The sequence below is a fragment of the Petromyzon marinus genome, unplaced genomic scaffold, assembly GCF_048934315.1.
Source record: "Petromyzon marinus isolate PM22_M1 ecotype Great Lakes invasive population unplaced genomic scaffold, UKy_Petmar_22M1.pri1.0 PM_Scaffold_247, whole genome shotgun sequence".
Taxonomy (NCBI): Eukaryota; Metazoa; Chordata; class Hyperoartia; order Petromyzontiformes; family Petromyzontidae; genus Petromyzon; species Petromyzon marinus.
Genome location: NW_027423221.1, coordinates 13,323 through 26,644, shown reverse-complemented (window position 1 = coordinate 26,644; position 13,322 = coordinate 13,323).

Sequence of the window (13,322 nt, the reverse complement as noted above, 5' to 3'; positions counted from 1 at the left end):
TTCCAGTGGTTACTAAGCCTGAATCCATCTTCTCGGTTGAAATTGTCTCTGTGCTTGTATATGTGAATGGCCTCATGAACGAATCTCTCATGGTAGCCAGTTGGTTTGCAAAGAACCTCCGTCTTGGAGAAGTCAATGTCATGTGAGCCCACTGAATTGTAACAGTGATCTGCCACGGCAGAGGAGTTCGTCTTACCGTGTTTCAAGTCTGCTTTATGTTCGCGGATGCGGTCCGAGATATGTCTTTTGGTTTATCCAATGTAGCTACTACCACAGAGGCACTTTAGTTTGTAAACGCCCGGGTACTGTATGTCTGGAAGAGCATCTTTTACAGATGGAACTAAATCACGGATTTTGTGTACTGTGTTGAATCGGACCTGGATCTTGTGTTTATTCAGGATTTTGGAGATCTTTTTAGTGACCCCTGCAATGTAGGGTAAGGTGATGGTTTTGAGTGGCTCCACAAGAGGATCCTTCTTCATGACTGGAGTGATGGCTTTGCGGATTGTGTAGTCGGAGTAGCCATTAGCCCTGAGAGCCTGGTGTACGTGCTTGAGTTCACTGGTAATGTGTTCCTGGTCGGAAATGCATTGGGCTCTATGGTATAGAGTCTTGATGAGGCAGTTCTTCTGGGATGGATGGTGGTGGGAATCCGGTTTCAAGTAAGCATCTGTATGGGTAGCTTTCCTGTAGACAGAGTGGCTCATTGAACCATCATGTCTCCTTTTAATTAAGACATCCAGAAAGGGTAGTTTGCCATCTTTTTTATCAATTTATTATTTTATTCTCATTCTACGTGACTTTACCGAAAGAACCAAAGAAGAATAGTCCCAGACTTCACCAAAACAACAACACACTGCACATGAACATTGAACTATCGATGCATGAGGGGCAAGGATCAAGGATACAAATCACATCTGCAATTTCTTTTGTGTCCAGCAACTCCGATTATAACGTTTGGTTCCGTACTATGCAAAATTAGTTAAATGTACAACAGTTATAGTCTGCAACGTCAAAGGCTTGGTCACCTATTCATATTTTTGTTTGAGGAAGAGTTAAATGGAAATTTGATGCACGTCTTATGTTTCTTGGGTTAATGAATTAGCTAAGTGCAACACAGATTTGCCAATACGGGTTTTATGAAAGACCAGGGCCCACTTTAGATGTCTTCTTGCATCAAGGCGATGTGAGACTGGATTGTAAGATGTTTAAGTCGAGGGAACACCTAGCCTGGCATGCAATCGGTGTGTTTGGTAGCTGCACGACTATCTGATGAGCTCTCGGGTTGGAAAACGCGTGGCGCATCGTGCCAATGCGCGACGTTTCGCCTGCCCAGTTCCTCAGGAAGCTCGCTCGCTCCAGGCACGTGGGGCGCAACATTCATGCGGTACAACAAATAAAAGATCCCCCGCGTAGGCTTAACAGACCGTTGGGGCAAGTGCTGTTACGGAGCACCGCCTATGAAGGCCAGCACGGCACGTGGGGTTGGGTGGCCAGCACCACCCCCGGCCGCCTTTGTCTCTCCCGAGTAGCGATGTTTACACATCGCACCAGGTACTCATTTGAGGCTGAGTCGAAATTTGAATCAGACGCTATCCAGACTTCCACCCTCAGACCTTCCCTGTGAAAGAGATATGTGGATGACACTTTCGTCATTTGGCCACATGGCCTCCCAGCTCTGAACCTTTTCCTACACCACATCAGTTCCAGACATCCCGCCATCAAATTCACCATGGAACTGGAGAAAGATGGCAAGCTACCATTCTTAGATGTTCTGTTTGAGATGAGATCTGATGGCTCATTGGGGCATTCTGTCTACAGGAAACCCACCCACACAGATTCCTACTTGAAACCTGATTCCCACCACCACCCAGCCCAAAATAATTATCTCATCAAAACCTTATACCATAGGGCTCATTGCATTTCGGACCAACACCACCTGACCAGTGAATTAAAACATATACACCTGGCCCTCAAAAGGAATGGTTACTCTGACCGTACCATCCGCCAAGCTGTCTCTCCCTCCATACAGAAACAACCACTTGATACTCCGGTGAAAACCATCACACTTCCATATATAGCAGGTGTTACTAAAAATATTTCCAAAATTCTAAACAAACACAAGATCCAGGTCCGGTTCAATACAGTACACAAAATTCGTGATCTGATCCCATCTGTGAAGGATGTCATTCCTGATTTACAGTACCCCGGGGTTTACAAATTGAGTTGTACCTGCGGTGATTGCTACATCGGTGAGACAAAGCGACATGTCTCTGACCGAATTCGCGAGCACAAATCATATTTGAAACACGGCAAAAGAATTATTCTGCCGTGGCTGATCACTGTTACAACGCTGTGGGGGATCACGATATAATTTTCTCCGATACCAAGGTTCTTTGCAAACCCACGGGCTTTTATCAGAGATTTGTTCATGAAGCAATTCAGATCTACAAACACAGACACAATTTCAACCGAGAGGATGGTTTCAAATTAAGCAACCATTGGAAAGATGTTCTAAATCGAACTAAACATTAAACTAATTTCAATGGTACAGTATAGTTTTCAAGTAGTGGTACCCCAAACTTTCGCAGCTCTTATAAAATCCCCCTTTTCACACCATCAATAGGTAAACTCCCCCCCCCCCCCCCGCGCCAAACTGCGAGTCCACCGGCACGTACACCACCTCTTTCCTAAAATCCGCCAATCAAATGCTTGCTTTTTATGCTAATTTCTTTGTCAGAACACCTTGTTTGCTCGCACACAGGTCCGATGTCTGAGCGTGGTTGTGTTTCGCTAAATTCTCCTGTTTGATGAGTACTAGGTGCCTCGGTGAACGTATATGCTCTAAATTTAACATAGCTATTTCTGCGAGCAGTTACAAGCTAATCACTCAGCTATTTCAATGCTAAATTCGATGCTAATTCCTTTGTCAAAGGGTACCTCTGCGGATGTGTATACTTTAACTTAGCTATTTCAATGAGCCATTTCAATGCTAAATTATATGGTAATTCCTTTGTCAAGGCACTTGTCCTTTTTCTTCTCACACAGCTTAAAGGTCGTGATCTAAGCGTGGCTTCTTCCACTCCAGCCTAATTCCTTTGTCAAGGGGTACCTCTGCGGATGTGTATACTTTAACTTAGCTATTTCAATGAGCCATTTCAATGCTAAATTATATGCTAATTCCTTTGTCAAGGCGCGTGGTCTTTTTCTTCTTACAATGTAAAGTTAAATTTTAATGTGCAACGTCTGGCACTTTTCTTGCTGTTGTTTAAACCGAGCTTGGAAATTTATATACTTTTGAAATATGAACTTGTATACTTTATCTATGTTATATATTCATTCTTGGTGCTTTGCTTACCTTTCCTCTACTTTGCACTCCTATTCGTGTTTTTGCATTGTTGTAACTTTTTGACTGGCCCCTTTGGGACACCTTTGAAAAAGAGCTTGAGAGCTCATCGGATTTCTCCAGGATAAATAAAGATTCTGATTCTGAACTAATTTCACCACAAAATGTATTTATATGAAAAAAATACCGTCGAGGCCGTGAAATCGTCGTGCCTCCTCGTAATGCGAGAAACTGAGATTTACCTGAGGGGGGCCACGGTGACAAGATGTTAACTCCCTCGATTGGTATACAGAAGACCGTGGGTTTGATCCCGACTGTGACGCCTGCTGCATATTTGGAGTTTGCATGTCTTTCTCCCTGTGGTCGAGTGGATTTTTCTCCGGGTCCTCCAATTTTTCCCTCCACATTTAGAATCAATATGCCTTTAGAGTATTTGGCTGCTATAAATTCGCACGTGATAAGTTACTTCATTGTGCTATAATTTGTGGTCAGCTCATTTATAAAAAGAGCTGTACAGCTTAATGGGACTTACCAGGTAAAATAAAAAAATAGTGAGTCAGTTAGATTAGTCCCGACAATGCTCCTATCGGGTGCACAGGGCACAGCGAGGCAACCAGAACAGGTGATGAGTCATCACGCGAATCTGATTCTCGTCTACTCTTGCATATGGCAGCAATCGGCTCGGGAGCTCAGGAACTGGATGCCAATGTCAAGGTCTGCTAGCCACGAGAGGACTGCAGGAGAGAATTTGTGTAGTGTTATTCCTCCTCCATTGAAGGAGTGCAGACAACAGTGGTTTAATAACAGTCAGCACAAAGCATTACACTACTAATAATACTCATCTACAATTAGCTCGTAATCCACAGGAATTAGCAGTTAATCCACTTTAAATTTCCTCGTAATCAATATTTACTTATATCCAGGAAAGCCACATTGAGTGGAAAGACTCATTTTAAGGAGGGGCTTGCTGATGCTACATTGAGTTTTTATTTTAAGTTGTTCATAGCCAATAAATGATCAGCTGTGTTTATCATTATACGCAAGTGGGAGCAAACCCAATAACCTGGTGAAAACCCATGTGTTGCACGAGGCAACGTTCAATCCCGGTTCAGATTGAAACAGATGGCGATTAGTCCACTTGATGTATCGCCCTCTCCTGACGAGCCAGGGTAAGGCACTTCCTCGAAGCCCACGGGAAGGGAGTTTCACGACATCATCTGTGGGTAATCCACCAACCCTCCCTGCTGCCTCTATAGTGCTGGATTACCGGGGACGTGCGAAGCCGCCACCACCCGGTTCTCTCTCATATGTACGATGTTACATATGGACACAGTCATCGTGGTAATGTTTATTGCAGGGCAGACCGGTATCCATCAACATCACGAACCCACTGCGTGAGGCTATTTCAGCAAGAAGACCGTCCCTCTGCAGAGCAAGGGTCGTGCTCATCAAGATGCTCCTCGTGACTCATCGCCTGCTGAGGAGTTCCCACTCTGTGACTGTGCGCCCGATAGCAGCATCGCCGCCGGGACTCCTTTGGGGTGATGTATCTAGCAATGTAAAAGGAAATGGTGTTTCCCTGCCTCAAGGCCATCTCTGTGAAACATAATAAACACAGAGTGGGAATTGTGACTCGGCTCACGTGAAACATTCACAGATGGCATCTTTATTCAGAGCAGGTGAAATACAACGATCATAGGCGATGCTGACAAGGGCAGCCCTTTAAAAAGATAGATTTTAACAGCAAGACTTAAAAATATTGGGAAATATACAACATAATTAGGTGTTTGTTGATCTTCTTTGGCACCGTACGTAGCCAACCGTGCTAATCGGAGGTGCGGGGGAAGGACAACAAACTACCGAAAGAACCAAGAATATATTATATGCATTGTCTTTGAAACTGGTTGGTTCACACCAGAGACAGCTTTCTTTGGAGCCTAGTCTCAAACAGTGTTAATGCAGACAAGATTCCTTGCTAAAGGTTTCACTTTGGTGTTTTAACATCTTAACACCTATATTCTTTTTGATTTAAAGCTTTCGTGACTGCAGGGATTCATATTCTTGGTTCTTTCGGTAAAGTCACATAGAAGGGAAACAATCAAATTATAAAAATATAAAACAATAAAATTCTCAAGACGTTTCGACTGTAACACAAGCAATTATCATCATGATGATTGTTTTATATTTTTATTCTTTTATTGTTTCCCTTCTACGTGACTTTACCGAAAGAACCAAGAATATTAATCCCTGCAGTCACGAAAGCTTTAAATCAAAATCTTAACACTTGTTTTGTTGCCAGATAAAGGGGAAAACCTATTCTCATATTTTGGTACTGGCAAAGGAAAAAAAGCCGTTCTAAAGAAATTCGATTTTAATCTAATTTATGATTTAAAAGTGCATAGCTTCAGTGGCTTCATAATATCGGAAGGAAAAACGTTTCAGACGGTGGCAGAAGCGCATGGGGATGGATATTTAAACATGCGTTTAGATTATTAAGATAATTTGGCTGCTATACATTTGGCTGCTTTTCATTTCCACATGATAAGCCAACTTCGTGAAGCTATCATTTGTGGCCAGGTTGCTTCTGAAAAAAGAAGCTAATACTTCAATGGGCTTTACCTGGTAAATTAAATATTGTTTATTTTCCTTTCACGATAGGAGTGCAATTTTTTGTAGTGATTTGTTTACCTTTCCTATACTTTGCACTCCTATCGTGTTTTGTATTGTTTGTTGATGTAACGCTTTGACCTACCCCTAATGGACATCTGTGAAAAAGAGCTTCATAGCTCATCGGATTCCTCCTGCAATATACATAAATATTCGGATTTTGATGTGATAGGCACTCGTGCAGAAATTGGTGAACGGCAGTGAATTGATGAGAAGTTAAAGGCAGATTGTGAGAGCATAACGCGAGAGACACACAATATGGCGGGAGACAGAGAGAGAGACACACGCAAGACAACGTTCTCCCATACAAGCTTCAACAGACTGTTGAAGGTTGTATGGGTGAAGGCTGGCACGAGCAACACCACATCCGGCCGCCTTTGTCTCACCAGTGCTGATGTTTTACACACCGCACCCGATACTCGTTTTAGTCCGAGTCGACATAGGGGAGGCCCAGTACGGGTTCAGATATTCGTCACCCGATATTGGAGGTGAGCGGAAATCGATCTCGTGTTCACTGTTCCGCGGCTCCAAATGCATACAGACATGCGCACGCACATACCCCCAGTAGAATGTGAACTCAATTCGTCTCACGTGAACGTGAATGGATAAGGGGATGTTGACTTATAAACAACCTGGCTCGGTGAGAAGCCTTATCGAGGTGATTAGAGGAACGTGATTTGATTATCCCTGCAATTGCAAAGCTCACAAAGTGTATCGATTGGGATGAAGTCCGCGCACCTGCCTTGACATTCATCCCGCGATAGCGTTCAGCCACAGCAAGGGGCAATCCTTAATTGCCTCATCGTTGTTTAATTCCGCAATCGCGGTCGGGGGTATGTGGGGAGCGTGTTGGACTTTGACCATTCCTAACCACGTTGGTGAAGGACAACGGTGAGTATAGGTGAGAGGGCGAGTTGCACAGTCACCCAGGGCCCCCGTGGTCCATGTCCCTTCTCAAAGGTTTCTCGAAGGTTCTGCCACCACCTCCTCCTGATCCAAAAACAGTGTTCTTCACTCATTTTCAGAGGGAGGCTACTTCAGCCGATGTTGACATCAGTCTGAGAGCCGCCACACCGCCTCACCTGCAAAGGGTGTTTTCATATCCATGTGCTGTCAGGGGTCACACTGAAGGCCACCTGGGGCCGCCATTGGCCCGTGGGCCTTGAAATGAAGAACACTGCTCTTACCGATCCCAATCGTCCTACTGTGACCGCCTTAGCGGGGTGGCTGCCCATAGTAATTGGCACGTTTTGTTTAGGTGACAAACCTTGCTGATTAGCTGTGTCGGGTGGTGGTGGGTTAACGACACATTTATATTTACGCGAAATAATCAAAAAAAAACTTTACTATGCGGTACACAGTTGCTTCGCAGCTAAAAATGCCCCACGGTTCAGTGCGACTCGTATGGATAAATAAGAAAGCAACAAAAACAAATTAATCGGTTCCATATTTCCCCATCATCCCGTTCTCCCCGCGGGTCCCTCAGCCCTGCGGAGCGCTGACGGCCTGGCAAGTGGGATGACGAATCGCCTATGAATCACCGCACACGCGGCAGGCTGTGGATTCGTCTCGCAGGTCACGAAGCTCAGCCACGCAAGCAAACGACAGCTGTCCGTGTTCGGACTCGTCTCTTAGTCCTCCTGCGCTCGGAGCACGAACAGTAATCTGCACGAGGTTCGTGGGTTAGATCCCGACTCCATCGAGCGGAGCGCCGGGCGGATGTAATGCGTTAAGTTGACAGTAGGGGGCACAGGTGGTACATCTGCCAGTCATCTAATTCAGTCAGCCCATGGCCCCTGGGTCTGTCCCGTGACCTTCAGTATATTTTGAGTTTATGTCTCACTCTCTCGCCCCGTGGTCGCGTGCATTTTTTTTCGGGTCCTCTGGTTTTTCCCTCCTCATTCAGAATCAACAATGTGCGTGTAGTGTCTGCCTGCAATACAATGTCCACACAATAAGCCACTTTGTGGAGCTATCATTTGTGGCCAAGTCTATTCTGAAAATAGCTAATAAGTCAGTGGGCCTTACCTGGTAAATTAAATAGCTTTTTTTAGTTTTTCATTTATTGATACATTTATCTTGAGTGATTTGCTTACTCCAATCGTTTAAGTTTCTGACCCATCCCTACTGGACATCTCTGAAAAATATCTTCATAGCTTATCATATTTCTCCAGGATAACTAAAGATTCTGATTCTGATAATAAAACGCAAAGACTGAGGTTATATATATACATACACGCACATCTAGGAAATAAGCATCTTGGCAAAATAATTACGTTGATAGGAGCACATTTAAAAGTTAGAGCGATTTTAAATGAGCCGTGGTCAGTCTTCTCTATTCGTTATTTCCATCTTTTCGGTGTCGCTATCTATGCCAATTAATAATGATTATAATTATTACTATTATTAGACGTCTGCCGGACTTCCGTTTAAGCCGTTTAATTTCATTTGTTCGACAAATAATCCCGCATAGCCAGTTATGTTATCCAGATAGTTTCTGTAGCAACGGCCTACATCAGCCACTAACAGTGGAGTAATTGTGGTTGGAGTGGAGAGGCGCCCAGCCAGCAGCCAGCCAGGAATCTCGAGGTATGGATCATCATTAATCGTGCTTTTGGAATGATTCACCTTCATCCAAGGTGTCATCACTTCGCCACTGCAGATGTTAGCCGTGTCTTGCTATCTAACTCGGCTCGGCGGGTTGTTATTTTAATGTGCCAGGCGCGGCACCACCACTCCAACATCCTTCTCCATTCTACCGCGGTCTACCGATTCTGAGACGCACATTTAGCTTGTGCATTTTAAAGCAAAAGTTATAATCCAGGAGACGTCCACATGTAAGAGCACGACCCGCAGCTTCGTGTAGAGTGAGCGAGGAGGCTCGTTAAGGATGCTACTGTGCAGTGCCAGGATACGTGCACCTAGAAAACGCTATTGGGAAGTTTGAGGTAATCGTCCTCCAACAACAGCGGAGGGCAGAGGAGCGACGCTCACAACAATGAGCGGATAACCGGGTCGAAAAAAATACAGGAAGTTGGCACAATAGGAGGCACAGGTGGTGCATCTGCCAGTCATCTCAGTCAACCCATGGCACCTGGGTCTGTCCTGTGACCTACTGTTAGAGGGTCTTCGACAATTCACGTGGCCTCAAAGTGCACATCGCCCGGCACAAGTGTCATGGTAACGTCACCACCACTTAGTGGCGAATGGCGACTTTTTGTTATTGTGAAGAGCAGCGCTCGGCGCTACGAACTTGGTGACCCGAGTTCGATTCCTGCTCACGGCCTCCCCTAACTTCGACTCAGCCTCACATTATTACCCGGTACGGTGTAATGTGTTAACATGGCCACTGTAGAGATAAAGGCGTCCGGGCGTGGTTCTGGCCACCCAACCCTCGTGTGCTGTGTCAGCCTTCATTGGTGCTCGCTTACAGCACTTTCCCCAACAGTCTGTTCAGGCTATACGGGCGATGTTTGTCTTGTGTGAGGCCAAATATGTATGTTTTTGGATTCGTCTTATAATTTGGAGAAGCATGCAATACGTTGAAAGGCGTTCGTCAAGGCTGGACCTATAACGACCTGGACCTCAGTGCAATAAAGGTCACAGAGACCGTGGCGCAGTGCACAAACCACTGCAAAGACAAAGACTCATGTATAGCCTCTATGAGGCTGTTGGGACAAGTGCTGTTAGCAAGAAGTACCGATAAAACCCGGTACCACCACACCCGGCCACCTTTGTCTCTCCAGTGCTGCTGCTTTATACACACATACACCGTACCATCCTACTCATTGGAAGCTGAACTCTGTTCCACCGTGCATTAACAACAGCCGCCATCCGCCATTAAGTGGTGGTGACGGCACCACGGCGCTTGTCACAGGCTAAGTGCACTTTGAGTCGACTTGCAGTGTGGGAGGCTTGCTACTGGTAGGAGTCCCAGGACAGGCCCAGGTGCTATGGGTTGACTGCTGTGCCAGCTGGGTGCAGGAGGAGTTCACGGGACAGACCCAGGAGCGGTGGGTTGACTGAGATCACTGGCAGAGGCAACGCCTGTGCTCCCCACTGTGTGCGTATGAATTCAAATATTGTACCGTACTTTGCTTCCTCTCCACGTTTATACAATGTTCACCTACCTCCACCAACCCGGTTTGGTCAGCGTGGTGAAGTATGGTCAATTAACCTCCTCTACAACACACTCGTTAACAACAATGCATTGAAAGGACATGTATATAATTGTCGACGTTTCGAGCAATGCTCCTACTTCATAGCAGGTAAACAGATATAGTGGGTACCGAGGGTTTGAGACCAGTGCTGGCTGACACCATGGGGGCCTCCTGACAATCACACAGCACAGTACAGCATTAGAACACGTAATTTGTCAATTGCATGAACGTGAAATATCGTAAAATCGAACTTTGTAAATAGAGAGATACTTGAACATGAAGCAGGCCACCTCCATAACCTTCTTCCATTCCTCTCTGAAGGCCTCACCTCTTTTTAATAGCCCATCCCCTTCCTCTTCCCTTTTTACCGTTCCATTTTGTTCCGTTCCTTCCCTATATCTCTTGCATGAAGCCACATGTCCTCTGTTCGGGACACTCATTCCTCGGCCCTTGCACTGCCCTTGCCATATAAATCACTTTGTTTTTGTTACAGCTTTTAAATGTTGGAAAGCGTGCCTTGACCAAAGGTGCTCTATAAATATAGAAAAGGATAGGATCCCAGCTATGACCACATCCAGCACCTACATCACACAAATGTACTATCCCCATGTTAACAATAATTAGTAACTATATATGACCACAAACCTATTGAGCAGAAGTTATTTCTGGGCAGTATTCGGGTTACGAACCTAGTTCGTTCCTGAGACCTGTTCGAAATTCGAACGGTTCGTAAGCCGGCAGTTCAGTTTGCAATTGCAAGTTCGCATTTTAAATCAATATTTTTATTTTTTTATATATTTCATGGAAGTGGGCGTTCGTAAGTCGGACACTCGCAAGTCGAGGACTGTCTGTTTACTTTGGGTTAGATGGTTTGAGTATAAAGGCAATATTCAGATATACTCTCCACCATCCGTCAGAGCAAATCAAATCAAGTGGTCACGTGGGAACCAATACCAATTAATTTGTTTTTTTACAATCCGTCTTTGAATCGTTGGTGACCGGGCTGAGGCCATCAGCTAACTATACCGGGAGAGCCCTGCCAGTCACAGGCAGGGTGCCACGGTGACTAGGAGATGTTAACTACCTCGCCTGCTATGCCTGTTGTATGCTATGCCTGTTTGGAGATTGCATGCCTCTTTCTCTTCGTGGTCGCTGGGATTGTTCTCCATATTTGGTATCAAAGTGCGTTAAGAGTATTTGACTGCTGCTACAAATGTACACGTGATTAATGATCCACTTCGTTGAGCTATTATTTGTGGCCAGGTCGCTTATTTTAAAAAAAAGCTGTATATATCTTAGTGGACTTTACCTGGTAAAATAAAAATAAAAGTTTAGTTTCAGTAGCCGGGGTTGAACCCAGCTTCTCAATGGTACCAGTCCAGCGCTGATCTTTGAGCAACCTGGCTACCTCTCTAATTGTCGACACGACGACTATGCGATGTGGCATTATTTCAAGCGGTTGGTGCATACGCATTTATTTATTTGGATGTGGCAATGCTAAAGTGAGTGGTGCAGTATTGATTAGCGCGCTAAACTGTGAACCCAGCGATATGTAGATTTGGAGGTTGGTTTACTCCAGATAAGAATGCAAATTACACCAACGACCGAGTTCAAACGGCTGGAAGTCGTATGGGGCGCTGTTGCGCAATCTGTAGGTGGCAGGCTGTCTCAATCGCCTGGAGGGGTGATTCATTGCAGGGCTGCGCCACTATCTATATGCAAGCAGTCGAGAATACATGACTGATAACGGCTTGCAAAAGTTCAGTAAACTATATTTGTGCAAAGTAAAAAACAATAGGCAATAAAGTGCATATAATCAGTACGTGCCGTGTTACCACATTGTATGTTAATTTACTTAAATAGCATCGTGCAAATATGTTCTCCTACAAACGAACTCTATTCTCATTGCCATGGACTAAAACGTAATCTTGTCAAGTTTAACAAAAGCTATAAATCGCGACGTTATAAACTAAAAATAACCTTTGGGATTTATTGTCAAGCAGAGGAGTGTAACCTACATTAATCTGGGGGTGATGGGGGAGGAGTGCACGTTTTACCGCTCACCACCAACGCCTTCGTGCTGTTCCACGTTTCAGACACCATGGGACCAGCCCGACAACGCATCCACCAGAAAAACACAGAGCTTTACGTGTGCGTAACCACTATACGCGCCCAGCGAAGCGTGGACCTAAAAGGTTTGGATCGATCGTTAAGCGTTTGGTAAGTGACCTGTTGACCAAGACACTACCGTCCTCAGAAGGTGCAAGGGAATTCACAGTTTTATTTACCAGTTAAACTCAACTGTGCTCTTAGCTCTTGTTCATAGGCGAGCTGGTCACACGTAATGATAGCTGATGATCGCAGTAGCTGATATCACCACACGTGAGAATTTATAACAGCAGTCTAATCATCTGAACCAAGGAACCCGGATAAAAACCCAAGCTCCGACCACCACAGCGAGAGCACACGCCAACTCCAAAAGTATAACAGAGGCACCGCCAGGGTCCAGCATGACCTCCTGTGTACCGATCGAGGGAGATAACATCTTCTCAGCGGCAAATAGCAGCGAAACATTGCCTTAGCATTAAAATTATGGATTCACATCTCCAATACAATATTTTTGGGAAACTATCTGAACGTGGTGCTCTGGATGGATGACTGCTTCTTCTCTGTCTTGTTTTATTTATCCACACAGTCTCAATGTAACTCTACATCTCTGTAAATAAACCACATTATACATATCAATCTAGCGTCCACGCAACGATCCCCTCCCCCTAGCCCACACACCCCCTCTTCCCCCCCCCCTTGCCCTGCCCCCCGTTCTTACCTAGAAACCTCTTACCATGGCATCTCTCTCCCACTTCAGTAGAAAAAAACTTCTTGCTGTTGGGTTTCCCACCTGATGATGATTGCTTGTGTTGCAATAGAAACGTCGTGATTTATTTAATTTTATACCTATGTGACTTTACCGAAAGAACCAAAGAGTATTATAAAATATCTATAAATATATGTTGGCATATATATCTGACCATCAGTGAACGTGAAATAAAACTCGTGTTCATAGCCCTGCACAAGTATTTGAGCCTTGGGACGCTAGTTTCACTTCCACTCATGGCCACCAACAATAGTGGTGATTATCTAAACCGGTT